At 44.8% G+C, this 12,998-nt stretch overlaps 1 protein-coding gene across 1 annotated transcript in view; it reads left to right on the top strand.

The window, feature by feature from the left end:
• Nucleotides 1–12,998, top strand: part of tnr (tenascin R (restrictin, janusin)) — a gene marked incomplete at both ends in the record, with an annotated part of 108,679 nt that overhangs the window by 72,240 nt on the left and 23,441 nt on the right. The gene's annotated exons all lie outside the window — the stretch shown is intronic.

Raw genomic sequence — 12,998 nt, 5'->3', positions numbered from 1 at the left:
GATGATTGCAAATAAATCCTATTTTTCTCTAAACAAGGTTGATATCATAAGGAGTTGTGGCTTCTACAGAAGCAAAAAAAATTATTAGATATATTGCGTATTATTTATGCAATTGTCTATTGTTTACTGTATTGTATTACTGTATTAATGTTTCTATAAAAAACTCTATAACCTCTATACCCTAATCAAAGAAACTACACCAACTGCAATTCTGCGCCATTTTGTTATGCATCTTAATGCAATTGCCTCATGGGTAAAGTAGTTGCATTATTAAGAGAAAATGAAACGAATGACAATGAAATGAAACTCATTTATTGGTGAAAAACAACATGCATGTGTTACTAGGAGTTAATTTGGTCGGGGAATATTTTACATAATTTGAAAGTGGATAATCACAGCTTCCAAACAAGGTGTGGTAAACAAGGGGATGGTAGCTCAGGAGGTAGAGCTGGTGGTCTAGTGATCCAAAGGTTGCTGGTTGGATCCCAGGCTCCTCCTGCTAGCATGCTGTAGTGTCCTTGAGCAAGACACTTAACCCCTAATTGCTCCTGATGGCTGCATCCGTCGGTCTTTGACAATTGTAAGTCGCTTTGGATAAAAGCGTCTGCAAAATGACTAAATGTAAACAGTTTTTCTGAGATAATCACCTCCAATGTTTTACCCACGCTAGGTTCATTCAGCCAGCTCCCAGAATGCAAATGGGGTTGGCGGACAAACAAAGCCTCATGGCTAATTAACATACTGCTGAATGGGCCAATCACAAACAGCTCAACAACACACAACTCATTTTGTTTTTAAAAAAAGCTTTTATTTAAATGGAAGAATATACATGTTTTATAAAAGTGGAATTATTTTGGAGTTTAAAAGTCCAGACAACACAACAAAATGTAGAGTCTCTCAATATTATGAGTCTCAGAAAATCTGAAATCTGAAAATCTGTCACCAACCTCAACAGACTTCATCACGTAATCAACTTTTCCGTTGTAACAACAACAGACGTATCGTCGGTCTCCTCCGGTGGTTCTTGAAAATATTCTGTTTCATCGTCACATTAAGTTTGAATTTCGCTGTTTGAAATGTTCTCCAAGTCCGGAGTAATCAGATTCAGCATTGCTGTCGTTCTCCGCGTCGCCATCGGAGAATTGACTATCATAAAAAATGATAGCCAAAAAATGAAGTCCAGTACGCGCTGCTAACACTGAAATGGATCTATCGCACTGGTCAGATTAAGGTCCAAGGTATGATTCAGAGCTGACCACCCGCTTCGCATAATCCATAACAATACTGAGAAGAAATTTTTCACACACAAGTAAAACCGAAAAACCCCTGTGCTGCGCTTTAAAAGTCTGTTTACGGAAGTGACATAGGTGCGTGAGGTGAAGGTTTAGATTTGCCGTTTCACAAAAATGGCTCCATGTGGCTCCAAAGTAGTACAATTTAAAGGTTGAATTATATCAAAACGGTTTCACATTGTGACCTCATATCACATGGAATATGGATGAATGATCTTCACCTGGGCGGTCACTTTAAAGGACACCGATTGGCGTTGTTCAGTGCTGTTCTGCGTCTTGGTAAATGAACTGCGTTTCCCCATGTAATCTAACAGGAATATTTAACTCCGCGGTTTAACATTTTTATACTATTTATAAATCAAACTCGGTTTTGAAAATACATTGAGAGATAAAAAAAAATCTAATTTTCCTTCAAGAAAGGTTTTTCCAACTTATTTGGCTGCTCCTGGCGGTTTTAGAAATGCACAAGATGACGGCTTTTGCTGTGGTGGGACACATATGTAATTTGCAAAGCCCTGGTTAATATGTTAGGCCATTTTAAGTGCCGCCCCCTATTGATGCTACCACCCCTATTAAAGTGCTATCAAAAAACAGTTGACCTTATTTTCGGTAGCTCTTTTAATTACTGAGATATACATACAAAGTAAAAAAAACTGTTTCATCCAATTAGAATGTGAAAAAGTGAAGAATCAAAGCTTCAAAAATCACTTGTGTCACTTGTGCGAATCAAACAAATATATTGTTAATGACGAGGGCACGGCAAACTGTTTTTCTGAGATAATCACCCTCAAAGTTTCCACAACAGTTGGACCCATTCAGCCAGCTCCCAGAATGAAAATCGGTTGGAGGACCAACAATGCCACATGGCTGCTTACCACATGGTCACTTGACACCCTCTGAATCGAGACTTGACACCCTGCTGAATGGGGTAATATTTGCATTGTTCTTGTGTTTTGAGGGAATGTTGGCATACAACATCTTTGTTTTTAAAAAAGCTTTTATCTAACATTAACAAGATACATGTTTTATAAAAGTGGAATTATTTAGGAGTTTAAAATTGCGGACAACACAACAAAATGTACAGTCTGTCAATAATTTTAGTCTTTGTATATCAACCTTGGTGTGTCATTTAATAAATAAATGTGCATATGCCAAATAGCCCAAAATCATCTAGGAATGTTAATAGTTGACCAACCCATATTAAATTTCTGCTGTAGCCTTTTGTAAACCCCTTTCATGTTACTCTCTCCATGATGAATAGCCAAAGTTTACATGACTTATTTAGATCATGTACTAACCTGTGGAGCGAAGTCAAATCTGCAATGAATCTTGATGTGGTTGTTGGCAGGTTGAACACTACCACCCAAAGAGAGGTTGAGGCATTCACAGGTGTTCTTGGAGTTGTAGACCTCCTTCTCTGAGGATATTTCCTTGTGCTGTAGAAACTTCTTGCATTGTAACATTGTCAGTCTCCTCCAGTGGTTATTGAAAATATTCAGTTTTATCGTCACAATCAGGTTGAAATCCGCTGTTTGAAATATTCTCCAAGTCGGGGGTAATACAGATATCAAATTCAGCATAGCTGTCGGAGAACTGACTATCATCGTGGAAAATTAAGTCCAGTACTCGCTGCTTACACTGACTTGGAGCTATCGCACTGGTCAGATTAAGGTCTGCGATATGATAAAAAGCATCCGCCACCCGCTTCTCGTATTCCATAACAACACAGAGATGAAAGTTTTCACAGACAAAGGAAACCGGAAGCTCCTCGTCTTCTGTTTATGGAAGTGACGTCAGCTTTTCTTCTTCTCGGGCTATGCCACCTACACAACAATGTATCCAGGTGTGTGTAAAACTAATAAGACTTAAAGGTTGAACTCTATCAAAACGGTTTCACATTGTGACTTCACATCACATGGAATATGGAGGAATGATCTTCACCTGGATGTTCGCTTGAAAGGAAACGATCAATCAGCGTTGTTCCTCGCTGTTCAGCATCTCGGTAAGTGAACTGTGTTTTCCCATGTAATCTAACAGGAATATTTAACTCGGTGTTTTAACATTTATCTACTATTTATAAATCAAACTCAGCTTTGAAAAGACGTTGAGAGATAAAAAAAAAATCACAAAGGAACACAAATCTGGAAAAACTTATTTTCCTTCTCGAAAGGTTTTTTCAACTTATTCGGTGGCTTGTGGCGATTTTAGAAATAAGCGACAAATCGGGGTTTGCTGCAGTGGGTCACATATGTAAGTCTGAGAGATTTTAATGGACCCTAACTGAGATATTAACATTTGAACCCTGACAGGCGTCACATTTGAAACCCTATATCTCAGTAATTAAAAGTGCTACCAAAATAAGGTGACCTGTTTTGGACAGCTCTGGACATTTACTTTTAGTGGGTGGCAGTTTCCATAGCCAGTTTCAACACCACTTAATATGCATATAAACATATAATTCAGTGCTTTGCAAATTACATATTTTAATTCTGCCAACACAGGTATATTCTCAGACCAAATTAACCCATAGTAACACATGCATGTTGTTTTTCACCTATAAATTAGTTTAATTTTCAGATTTTTTATAATACAACTATTTTACCCACAGTTAGGCAGTTGTGTGAAGATGCATAACACAATGGCGCAGAATTGTAGTTTTTATTATTTCTAGGTTGGTTAACGTTAGTGTTTGCAACTTTTATAAAAAATTGCGTAAATATTATGCAATTTATATAATAATTTGTTTTCGCTCCTGTGAAAGTCACAATAGAACAAAATTGAAAACCCTGCATTTTAATACATCCATGCCCTCCCACCCCCTCTTCCCCGTAATGGCGTACTTTTGTCAGGTTAGTTTTAGTTTTAGTCCGCACCCCCCCCCCTTCCCCACTTCTTAAGTCAGATAAAATCTCCCCATTCGAATGAATTAGTTTAAATTTCATTACGTGTAGCAAGAAAAAAGTCGGACATTCATACTCCTGGGATACGATTCAATCGATTAATTTTGACTGACTATGTCTATGACTATGAGAACAAAAAACCTTCAGACCGGGTTGCTATATTACAGCTTAATAAAAACTGTAATAAACACTGGTTTATTAAACTGACTGTAGCTGCCTTTCACTTAACCGATCTTTGCATTGTGGTTGCGAAAGGTGGCAGACCCCGCCATCAACAATGAAATCAGCATGTAGACGAGTACATACAAAAGCCAAATACATTGGATGACTGTTTCTTTATAAAGGTTAAATAAAATGAGATTTTTTTTCCAACAAAATAATCTCATAGATTACCACTTTAAGGACACAGACACCATGGGTTTGGTTTGGAGTGTGGGTGTGTTTTCTGCAGGATAATAAAAAAAATAAAATAAATGTTTCCAGTCAGCAGCCGTGTTTGCAAACCCCCCAGAGGGAGCACTGCCTATCCTGCAGTGCAGTTAGAAGTGGGAAGCCTGAAACCCAGCTTCAAAACACGATCGGGGGCTAGCAGGAGGTGCAATGTACCGCCCAAACCCAAATACTTTATATACATTAAAGACCTGGTAAGTAAACAATCCTTCCTGACATGGCAGCGGAGAATGGCGATTGTTTTTTACAGACGCTAACAAAGATATAATGGTCTGCCTCAAATCCAATGTGTGCCTTTTGGAACTCAGCCAGTCGGTAAAAAACCCAAACAAAACAGGCCGATAAACAAGCCAAAACAAAACCAGCAAGACGGTTTTGAAGTTCACAGGGTTGAGCCAGTGCGGAGTCATACGGAGCCGGTAATGAGATGGTAGACTTTTTTTTTTCCAATAATTTCCTCCAATGAGATTTTGTTTTAAATCGTCACTTTTTGTTGTAAAAAAAAGTTATGTTGTAATATATGGGTTATATTGTATTTCAGGTTTCAACTTAAAACTCCCTGTACTTCTAACAAATTTAATAACAATTCTTAGGAAAAACCGGGGTTGGTTACATTAGCCTACTGCTATTACTTTTTATGCTATTACCTAATTCTGCCCATCTTTATCAATTTGATGAAGAACATATCTCTAGTCTTTATTTGTATACTTGACAGTACATCCAAAATGTATCTTTGTATCTGCAAACTTTTAATATTGACACACACTTTCAGCAAATGGACTGGCATCATAACCCAATTAATATATATTATTGCCGTTGTTTCTGAATCACGAAACATTAAATCACAGTGATGTACATAAAGTTGTGTACAAGCCATAATGTTCCTTCAATTGTTTCCCATTAATTCCGTTTGGAAGGTCATCCAGTATATAATCTGTACAAAACACACAGAAAGTAGAGGATGAACACATCTCATATTGCGGATTAGTAAACAGCGCCGTTGTATAAATATGGCCGGTTTACCCAGTGAAAAACATTTTGACGGCGAAATGAAGTGTTATTGTCCCTTCAAATGTTATTGTATGTCATTTCATTTGGGAGCTGAAATCCAATAAAGCCACAATGAGGGGCTAATACCTTTGCCGAATCAAGCGAGACCCTTTCGGCGCAAAAGCTAATTTATAAAGACTGTTCTACACCAACTTAATTTGTTTTAAAAATTCACGGGACATTGGGCGCCGCGACTCACGTGCCAAACTGCGGCACGTGTCCCAGAAGAGTGTGCATGTACGCAAACACACACACACACACGCACACACACACACACACACACACACACACACACACACACACGCAAGTGCTTGGATGTAAACTCACACTCCGATGCAGTTGGATTGTGGACCAATGCTTAGAGAGCACAAACACATTCTAACACGTGCACATAGCGGCCAACTTCCACTAACATGTAATCGCATAAAGGGGTGAGTGACTTCTCTGGCGTTCGGGAGGGGAGCGTCTCGGCTTCTTCTTAATTGGACTCCCTGATTAAATTTCCTGCTGCTTGGCTGCTCTCTATACCTCACGCCGCCTGCTCCTCGCTAGAAAAAAGCAACAACTACGACAGCAAACGGAGTGGCGATAGAAAATTAGATGACGGAACGGATTGCTCGGCCTTGGCTCGATGACCAGGCGATGGGTCTGGTGGTTTTATTCGCTGATGACTCGCTGTTCGCCATCCTTTCAGCTGTGGTCTGTCAATTTTTTCCTCCCAATTGCTGTGTTGCTTGGATGGTGTCACAGAGATACCATCCAAGTGGCGACGGATGGAGATGGACTGTGATGTATGAATGAGTTGTTAAGTAAGGCTTAACACAATCATTATCACACAATAAACCCTGACAAGGCATTCAGGTCTTGTATCACTCTGAAGGAAAGCTTATTACAAAGTCCTACTAAATAAGAATCTTTATTTGTTACATGACCGCACTACAACACATGCATAAATATATACACACGCACATGCTTTTTGGGGTGGTGGCCAGTGAAATGTGGCCTCTTTATTTCTCCCATCCTGGCTTGTCCTTCCTCCGGGGGGCCGTCATTCGTCGACGCGCCCGGGTACCTGGTACCAAGTGTCCAGGTACCCGGTAAAAACCAGTCCACAACAACGTAGCAAACTATTTGCCCTGCAAAAAAAATGCCCTACATATATACTGTTATTAATGTGACATTTCGCATGTTCGACTTTTGAAGTCTTCAATTTAAGTTTCTATGTAGCATCACAAGATGCCACCGCTAGCTCCGGACGGGTGGACAGGGACGGTAGGTTAGATAAGCTGACGATGAGTGGATGGAAGGCCGGGAAATTAATACTGCAGGCTTGATGGACCTCAGATTTGTAGGACCGCGCAGGAGGAAAGAGTGGCAGCAGGGACCAGGAAGGGGTTAGTGCCTGGCGACCTGTCCATGATAAATGACAAACAGACATAGGCTGCTCCTAGTGGGGCTAGGAGGCTGTGGGTGTGACAGTACCTCCCCTCAACGGATGCCACCTGGTGGATGCCTGGAGCCAGGAGGATGAGCTTGGTTAAAGTCTCTGATGAGGGATGCATCCAAAATGAACCTATGGGGGAACCCAGGACCGTTCCTCCGGACCGTACCCCTCCCAAACGATATAACAATGAAGACCACGGCCACGGGGACGCACATCCAACAGGCAGGGGGGGGGGGGCGGAGGGGCCAGGGCAGGGGGGAAAAGAGGGCAGGAGGCACGAAGGGAAGGCGAAGATGAGCACAAAGGTTGACGATGGACTCAACAACAAAGGGACCAACATGCGGGGGGGGGCGAGCTTGGGGATTCCACCTTGAGGAGCAGGTCCTTTGCCAGTAGCCAGACCCTTTTGCCAGGGACGTACGGTGAGCCGGGGCCTGGCGACAATTGGCTTGCCGCTGGGACCGAGTGGAAGCCTGGAGAAACGTTGAGCTGGCCTTCTGCCAGGTGTGTTGATAGCGGAGAATGTGGGCCTGGACGGAGGGAACACAGATCTGTTTCCCGGGATGGGAACAGAGGGGGTTGGTAGCCAGAGAGCAGGGGAAGGGGACAGGCCAGTGGACGCATTGGTGAGAGTATTGTGGGCGTACTCTACCCACGGGAGTTGGGCACTCCAGGAGGAGCGGTTAGTGGCCATGACACAGCAGAGCTTGGCCTCCATCTCCTGATTCGCCCGCTCCGTTTGGCCATTCGTCTGGGTGTGGAAACGGGAGGAGAGACTGACCTTGGTTCCCAGGGCAGTGCAAAAGGCTCGCTACACCTGGGAGACCCCTCGGACCCCTGTCCGAGACGACATCTGCAGGATACCATGGGGGGCAACAAAAACAGAGTCATTAAGGGGGAGAGGATATTTATTTTTAAATGTAATTTCATTAAGGCCCCAGAAGTCTACGCAAGGATGGTGCGTCTTGTCCTTCTTTTCCACAAAGAATAAGACAGCGTCCACTGGTGAAGATGAGGGACAGATTATCCTGGCAGCGAGAGAGTTCCGAATATAAACCTCCATTGCCTCCCGCTCAGGCTGGGAGAGGTTATATTATATCCTCTCCCAGATTATATTATAATCTGCTACAGGGGAGAGGGGCGCAAGGCAGCAGATCCATAGCACAGTCATTAGGGCGGTGTGGCAGTGGGGACAATGTGTGCTGCTTACTAAAAACCAGACCTAGATCATGGTACTGTTCCAGCACAGAGGGGGAACGGTCTGGTGCTCAACCCAGGCCAGACGAGTCCCATTTAGGCCCTTTGCTTCCATGGGCCCGGAAAGGGGAACGGGTACCAAGCCCAACTGGTGGCACTCTTTGGTCCAAGAAGCTCTCGTCTGCGCCAGAATCTAAGAGAGCTGAGAGATGTCGAGCCTGGTTCCTCCAGGAGAGGGTGGCATTTAACAACGAGTGGTGGGGTTACAGACAGCTTGGTTTGTACGTGCCTCCCCTATGTCGCAAGAACTGACCCGTTTCCTGTGCACAGCGGCCATTTGGCCTGGAGATGTCCAGTCTAACTGCAGTAAAGGGAGGACCCAGCCTGTAGGTGCGGGCCCACTCCTCGGAAGACAGCTGAGCTCGCCCAAGTTGCATGGGCTCCGCCTTGGAACGTCTCGTGAGACTGGAGTACTCGGAGGCTGCTGAAGCCCGCGACCGTAACGTACCCAACGGAGCAGGAAGTATGGGCTGGGTCTGCGCATTCCTCTGCGCCGGCGCTCCCGGAACCGGTTGTCCAGTAAGGTTGGGAGGGTTACCAACTGGTCCAGGTTCACAGGCTCGTCCCTTAGCGCTAACTCGTCCCGCAGATTGTCATTAAGAGCGTGCTGGAACGCGTCCTGTAGCGCGTCATCGTTCCAGCCAGTCTCCTGTGTGAAGGCTTCGTAGGAGCGGCTCTGGGGACCTCGATATTCCCACACCGCGGATGCCCAGGCGAGAGCAGTCCCCCTCATGGAGGCGATTAGGTAGGCGATGCGAGATCTCTCGGTGGTGTAGGACAGCCGCTGCTGCTCGAACACCACAGTGCATTGAACCAGGAAAGCCTGGAATGCCCCAAAATCTCCATCATACGATGCCGGGGCTAGAATGTGGGCTGGAACGTGAGGCTCCTGCTGGATGGGAGGAGCGAGTGCTGGGAGCCAGGCTGGGAGGTGGTGCGGGAGATGGCGGAGCTCGTGGAGCCTCGAGACCATTCACAGCTGCCAAGATGCAGAGGTGTTCGGCGATGTCCCGGAGGGCTTTGTCCTGTTGACCCAAGAGGCCTCCCTGGCTCTGTACCGCACGATGTAGAGCCTCTGTGTCGGCTGAGTCGATGTTGTGGCCAGATTGTACTGTTACGACCAAGGCTAGGGGGACTTAAATGCATGACAGAGAGACTGCTGGCAGACGAGGTTCAACAACAGAGTTTTATTGGAAGACACTGGCCTTGATGGATTGGGAGAGACCCGGTCGGGCTGGATCGGGCGGACAGGTCCTGGAAGGCGGGACTACCGGATAGGATGAGGCAAGACTGGACAGGGACGGTGTAGATGAGGAAGGATCCAGGTTCCAGATGGGTGGACAGGAAGCCGGGCTTGACCAGGCAATACAGGAACGGTAGGTTAGATAAGCTGAAGATCTGGCAATGAGTGGATGGAAAGACTGGGGAATAAATACTGCAGGCTTGATGGAATGATAGACCTCAGGTGTGTGGGACGGCGCAGGAGGAAGGAGTGGCAGAGGGGACCAGAAAGGGGTTAGCGCCTGGTGACCTGTCCATGATAAATGACAAACAGACATAGACTGCTCCTAGTGGGGCTAGGAGGCTGTGGTTGGACACATACCTAATTTGATAGAAAGACAGACAGACAGGTAGATAGACAGATAGATAGACAGGTAGATAGATAGACAGACGGACAGACCGACAGACAGACAGACAGACAGACAGACAGACAGACAGATAGATAGATAGATAGATAGATAGATAGATAGATAGATAGATAGATAGATAGATAGATAGATAGATAGACAGACAGGTAGATAGACAGGTAGATAGACAGACAGACAAACAGTTATAGAGACAGGCAAACAGACAGACAGACAGACTGATAGATTGATAGACAGGTGGGTAGATTTTTTTCTGAAAAGGATTTAGTTTATTTCAGCCGCAGACATAAAATGGCCCGAGTATTGTTATAAAAGCAATAAGCCAACAAACAAAGGAGCCGGCGTAATGAAAAGTATTAGCTCCACGTCATTCAGCCCATAATGAGCAAATTAAAATCTGCTTTTTACCTCTCGCCTCCCCGCTTCCTGTTACCACAGCGCCGCTGCCGACCTTTTCCATCTGCCGTCTAGTTCTCTCTCTCTCTCTGTTTTCCATGTTGCTCTGTTTGCTCAGTGTGTTAATGGAAGATTAGATGAAAGCAAACCAATCATCTCATCCTCGAACCCGCGGCGTCGGAGAGGAGGAACCACCTAGTTGCCAGGAACTCAGACAAACACCTGCTTACCTGCCTGTGTCCACTGTGCGCACCGCTTTAATTGCAGCCGAAGAGTGAGGGAAGCGAGAAAAACACTGATTTAATTAGGGAATAAATTGATAGAGAGCGAGAAAGAATTTGCATTGTGTTGCTATAAATACAAATGTGCAAACAGCTTCTTCCTCTCACTCGCTTTCTTTATTTTACGCCGATCGCCCGCGGGCAGCCTTCAGACGAGCCGGCTAAATGATTCGACAGCTGCCACCAGGAGACAGGACCAACAAGCAAAAACAAAAGATGAATTCGGAAGCGGGTTTAGTGGACAGTTATTTAGAATATTTAGAATGGGCATTCTGTCAACTAAGGGGGTAATTGTTTGGACGGCGGTGCCTCCCCTAGAAAGCCCTAAACAGACGAAGTGCAGGGTGTCCGATGGCCCAGCAGGCGGTCTGCAATTTATATTTGCGTTCAGATTTTTTGTTCGCTCTGTGTATTCAAGACACAAAACAAAATGATCACAAGGAGATCCCATTTATTGCATAAAAATTATCTGTGTAACCAATGACCTTTGCAAAAAAATAGCACAGCATGACCACAGTGTGCATGATTCATTGCTGCACTTTATCTTCCTTGGCTTGGAGAAAAAATGTCACCATGGCATCAGAGTATGGAAATTTTGCCACAGGAGGCCCACTTATTGAAATCTTCATGTGGGCCCGGAAGTGATCTTCTTACAGCCTGTTCCTGAGGTCTGTTTTCACCTACCAGAAGTGAAGATTTGTCTATATTTTGTAAATTCTTGAATCTAAGGATAGATTGCTATCAAAAGCAATCATGACTTGCGTGAGTTGTAGCCCGGTACCCTGTTCATGGTGGAGAAATCACGCTCACAGTTCACACTGCCATGTCACCGCAAATAAAAATAAGTATGCCTATGAAATAAATCCTAAAATTAATAAACGAGGCAAATCAATTATGAATAACTGTAGATATATATATATATAAATGAGTAAGGATACGCCCGACAGACTGGGCGGAGGCGGTGGTGCGCCTGAGCCCCCACTCGCACCGGCCGAGGTGGGATCTTTATTCCGATTCGTGGCATCTCTCATCCCTTTCATTGCGCCGCGGGGTTTCGTGAGACCCTCTGAATCTTATGCGAAGTTGCCATTTTCAAGCACGCAAAGTGAGAAAGCGAAAACTCCTGCAGGGCACACGGCAACAGCGACGCAGGTGCAGGTGACAGTCGATCGGTCAGTCGGCACATTATAACGTCCCTATGTTGCACATCACGTGTCAAACTCAAGCCCGCCACGTTATTTTATGTGGCCCGCGAGAGCTCAAAAGGCATATGATTGTCTTAGAATAAAACTCTATGCTGCTTCGCGGCGCACAGTGACCATAAACTACATCTCAGACAATGCATGTCGATTTTGTGACCCGCAAAATGACGGCGTCCTGCCGCTAGATTGCAGTGTTTCGACACCGGCGTTTAACTAAAGCGGTTTTCCAACAAGTGAAGGAGTTGCAAAAGGTCAACAGATAATCCCAAAATGTCCAACAAGAGGAACATTGATGCAGAGGGAAGTCAATTTAATGAAAGATGGGAAAGCCAATACATGTATGTGCTTCAAGGAGAAAAAAACTGTTTATCTTCTGTGTTACGAGGTAGTGTCGGTGATGAAAGAATGCAATTTACATCGGCATTTTGACACCAAACACGGAGCCAAGTATGGCAAACTTTGCTTCCAAGAAAAACACCAAATTGTCCCAGAATTAAAAGGCGGACTTCGATCGCAGCAGAATATGTTGACAAAAGCTACAACCAAAAATGATGCAGCGGTGAAAGCTATCTTCATTGTGGCCGGAGAAACCGCCCGAGCTTCCAAGTGTTTTTTGGTGGGTGCGTTTTTGAAGTGGTGCGCGCTCAAGGTATGTGAGCAGGTGTGCCCCGACTGGATCCAGACTTAACACCATCGCAGACCGAGTTAAGGAACCAGCAGTTCCCTGGCTTTTTCATGAGCTGTCGATGGAAGCACAGACAACATGGATACATCGCATCTGTCCATTTTTACAAGAGCCGTGAAGGCAGACTTCACTGTCAGCGAGGAGCTCGCGGATGTAGCTGCCATGCACGGGACGACCGGGAGGGGCGTTTGTGATGCGGTGGAGAGGTCCGCAAGTCAAACGAAATCACCCTGGGGAAAGTGGGCGGGGCTAACTATCGATGGTGCACCTCCGATGTGTGCCGTTGCCTCATCAACCTCACCCAGAACTTGACCAATATAGTTGTGAACTAAGACAACCCTTATTGTTATTTTGAGTGAAATTTATATATACTGCTTTGTAAGTGTGGCAGTGTA

This window comes from Zeus faber (assembly GCF_960531495.2).
Source record: "Zeus faber genome assembly, chromosome: 12".
Taxonomy (NCBI): Eukaryota; Metazoa; Chordata; class Actinopteri; order Zeiformes; family Zeidae; genus Zeus; species Zeus faber.
This window is presented reverse-complemented; position numbering and strand designations above follow the sequence as displayed.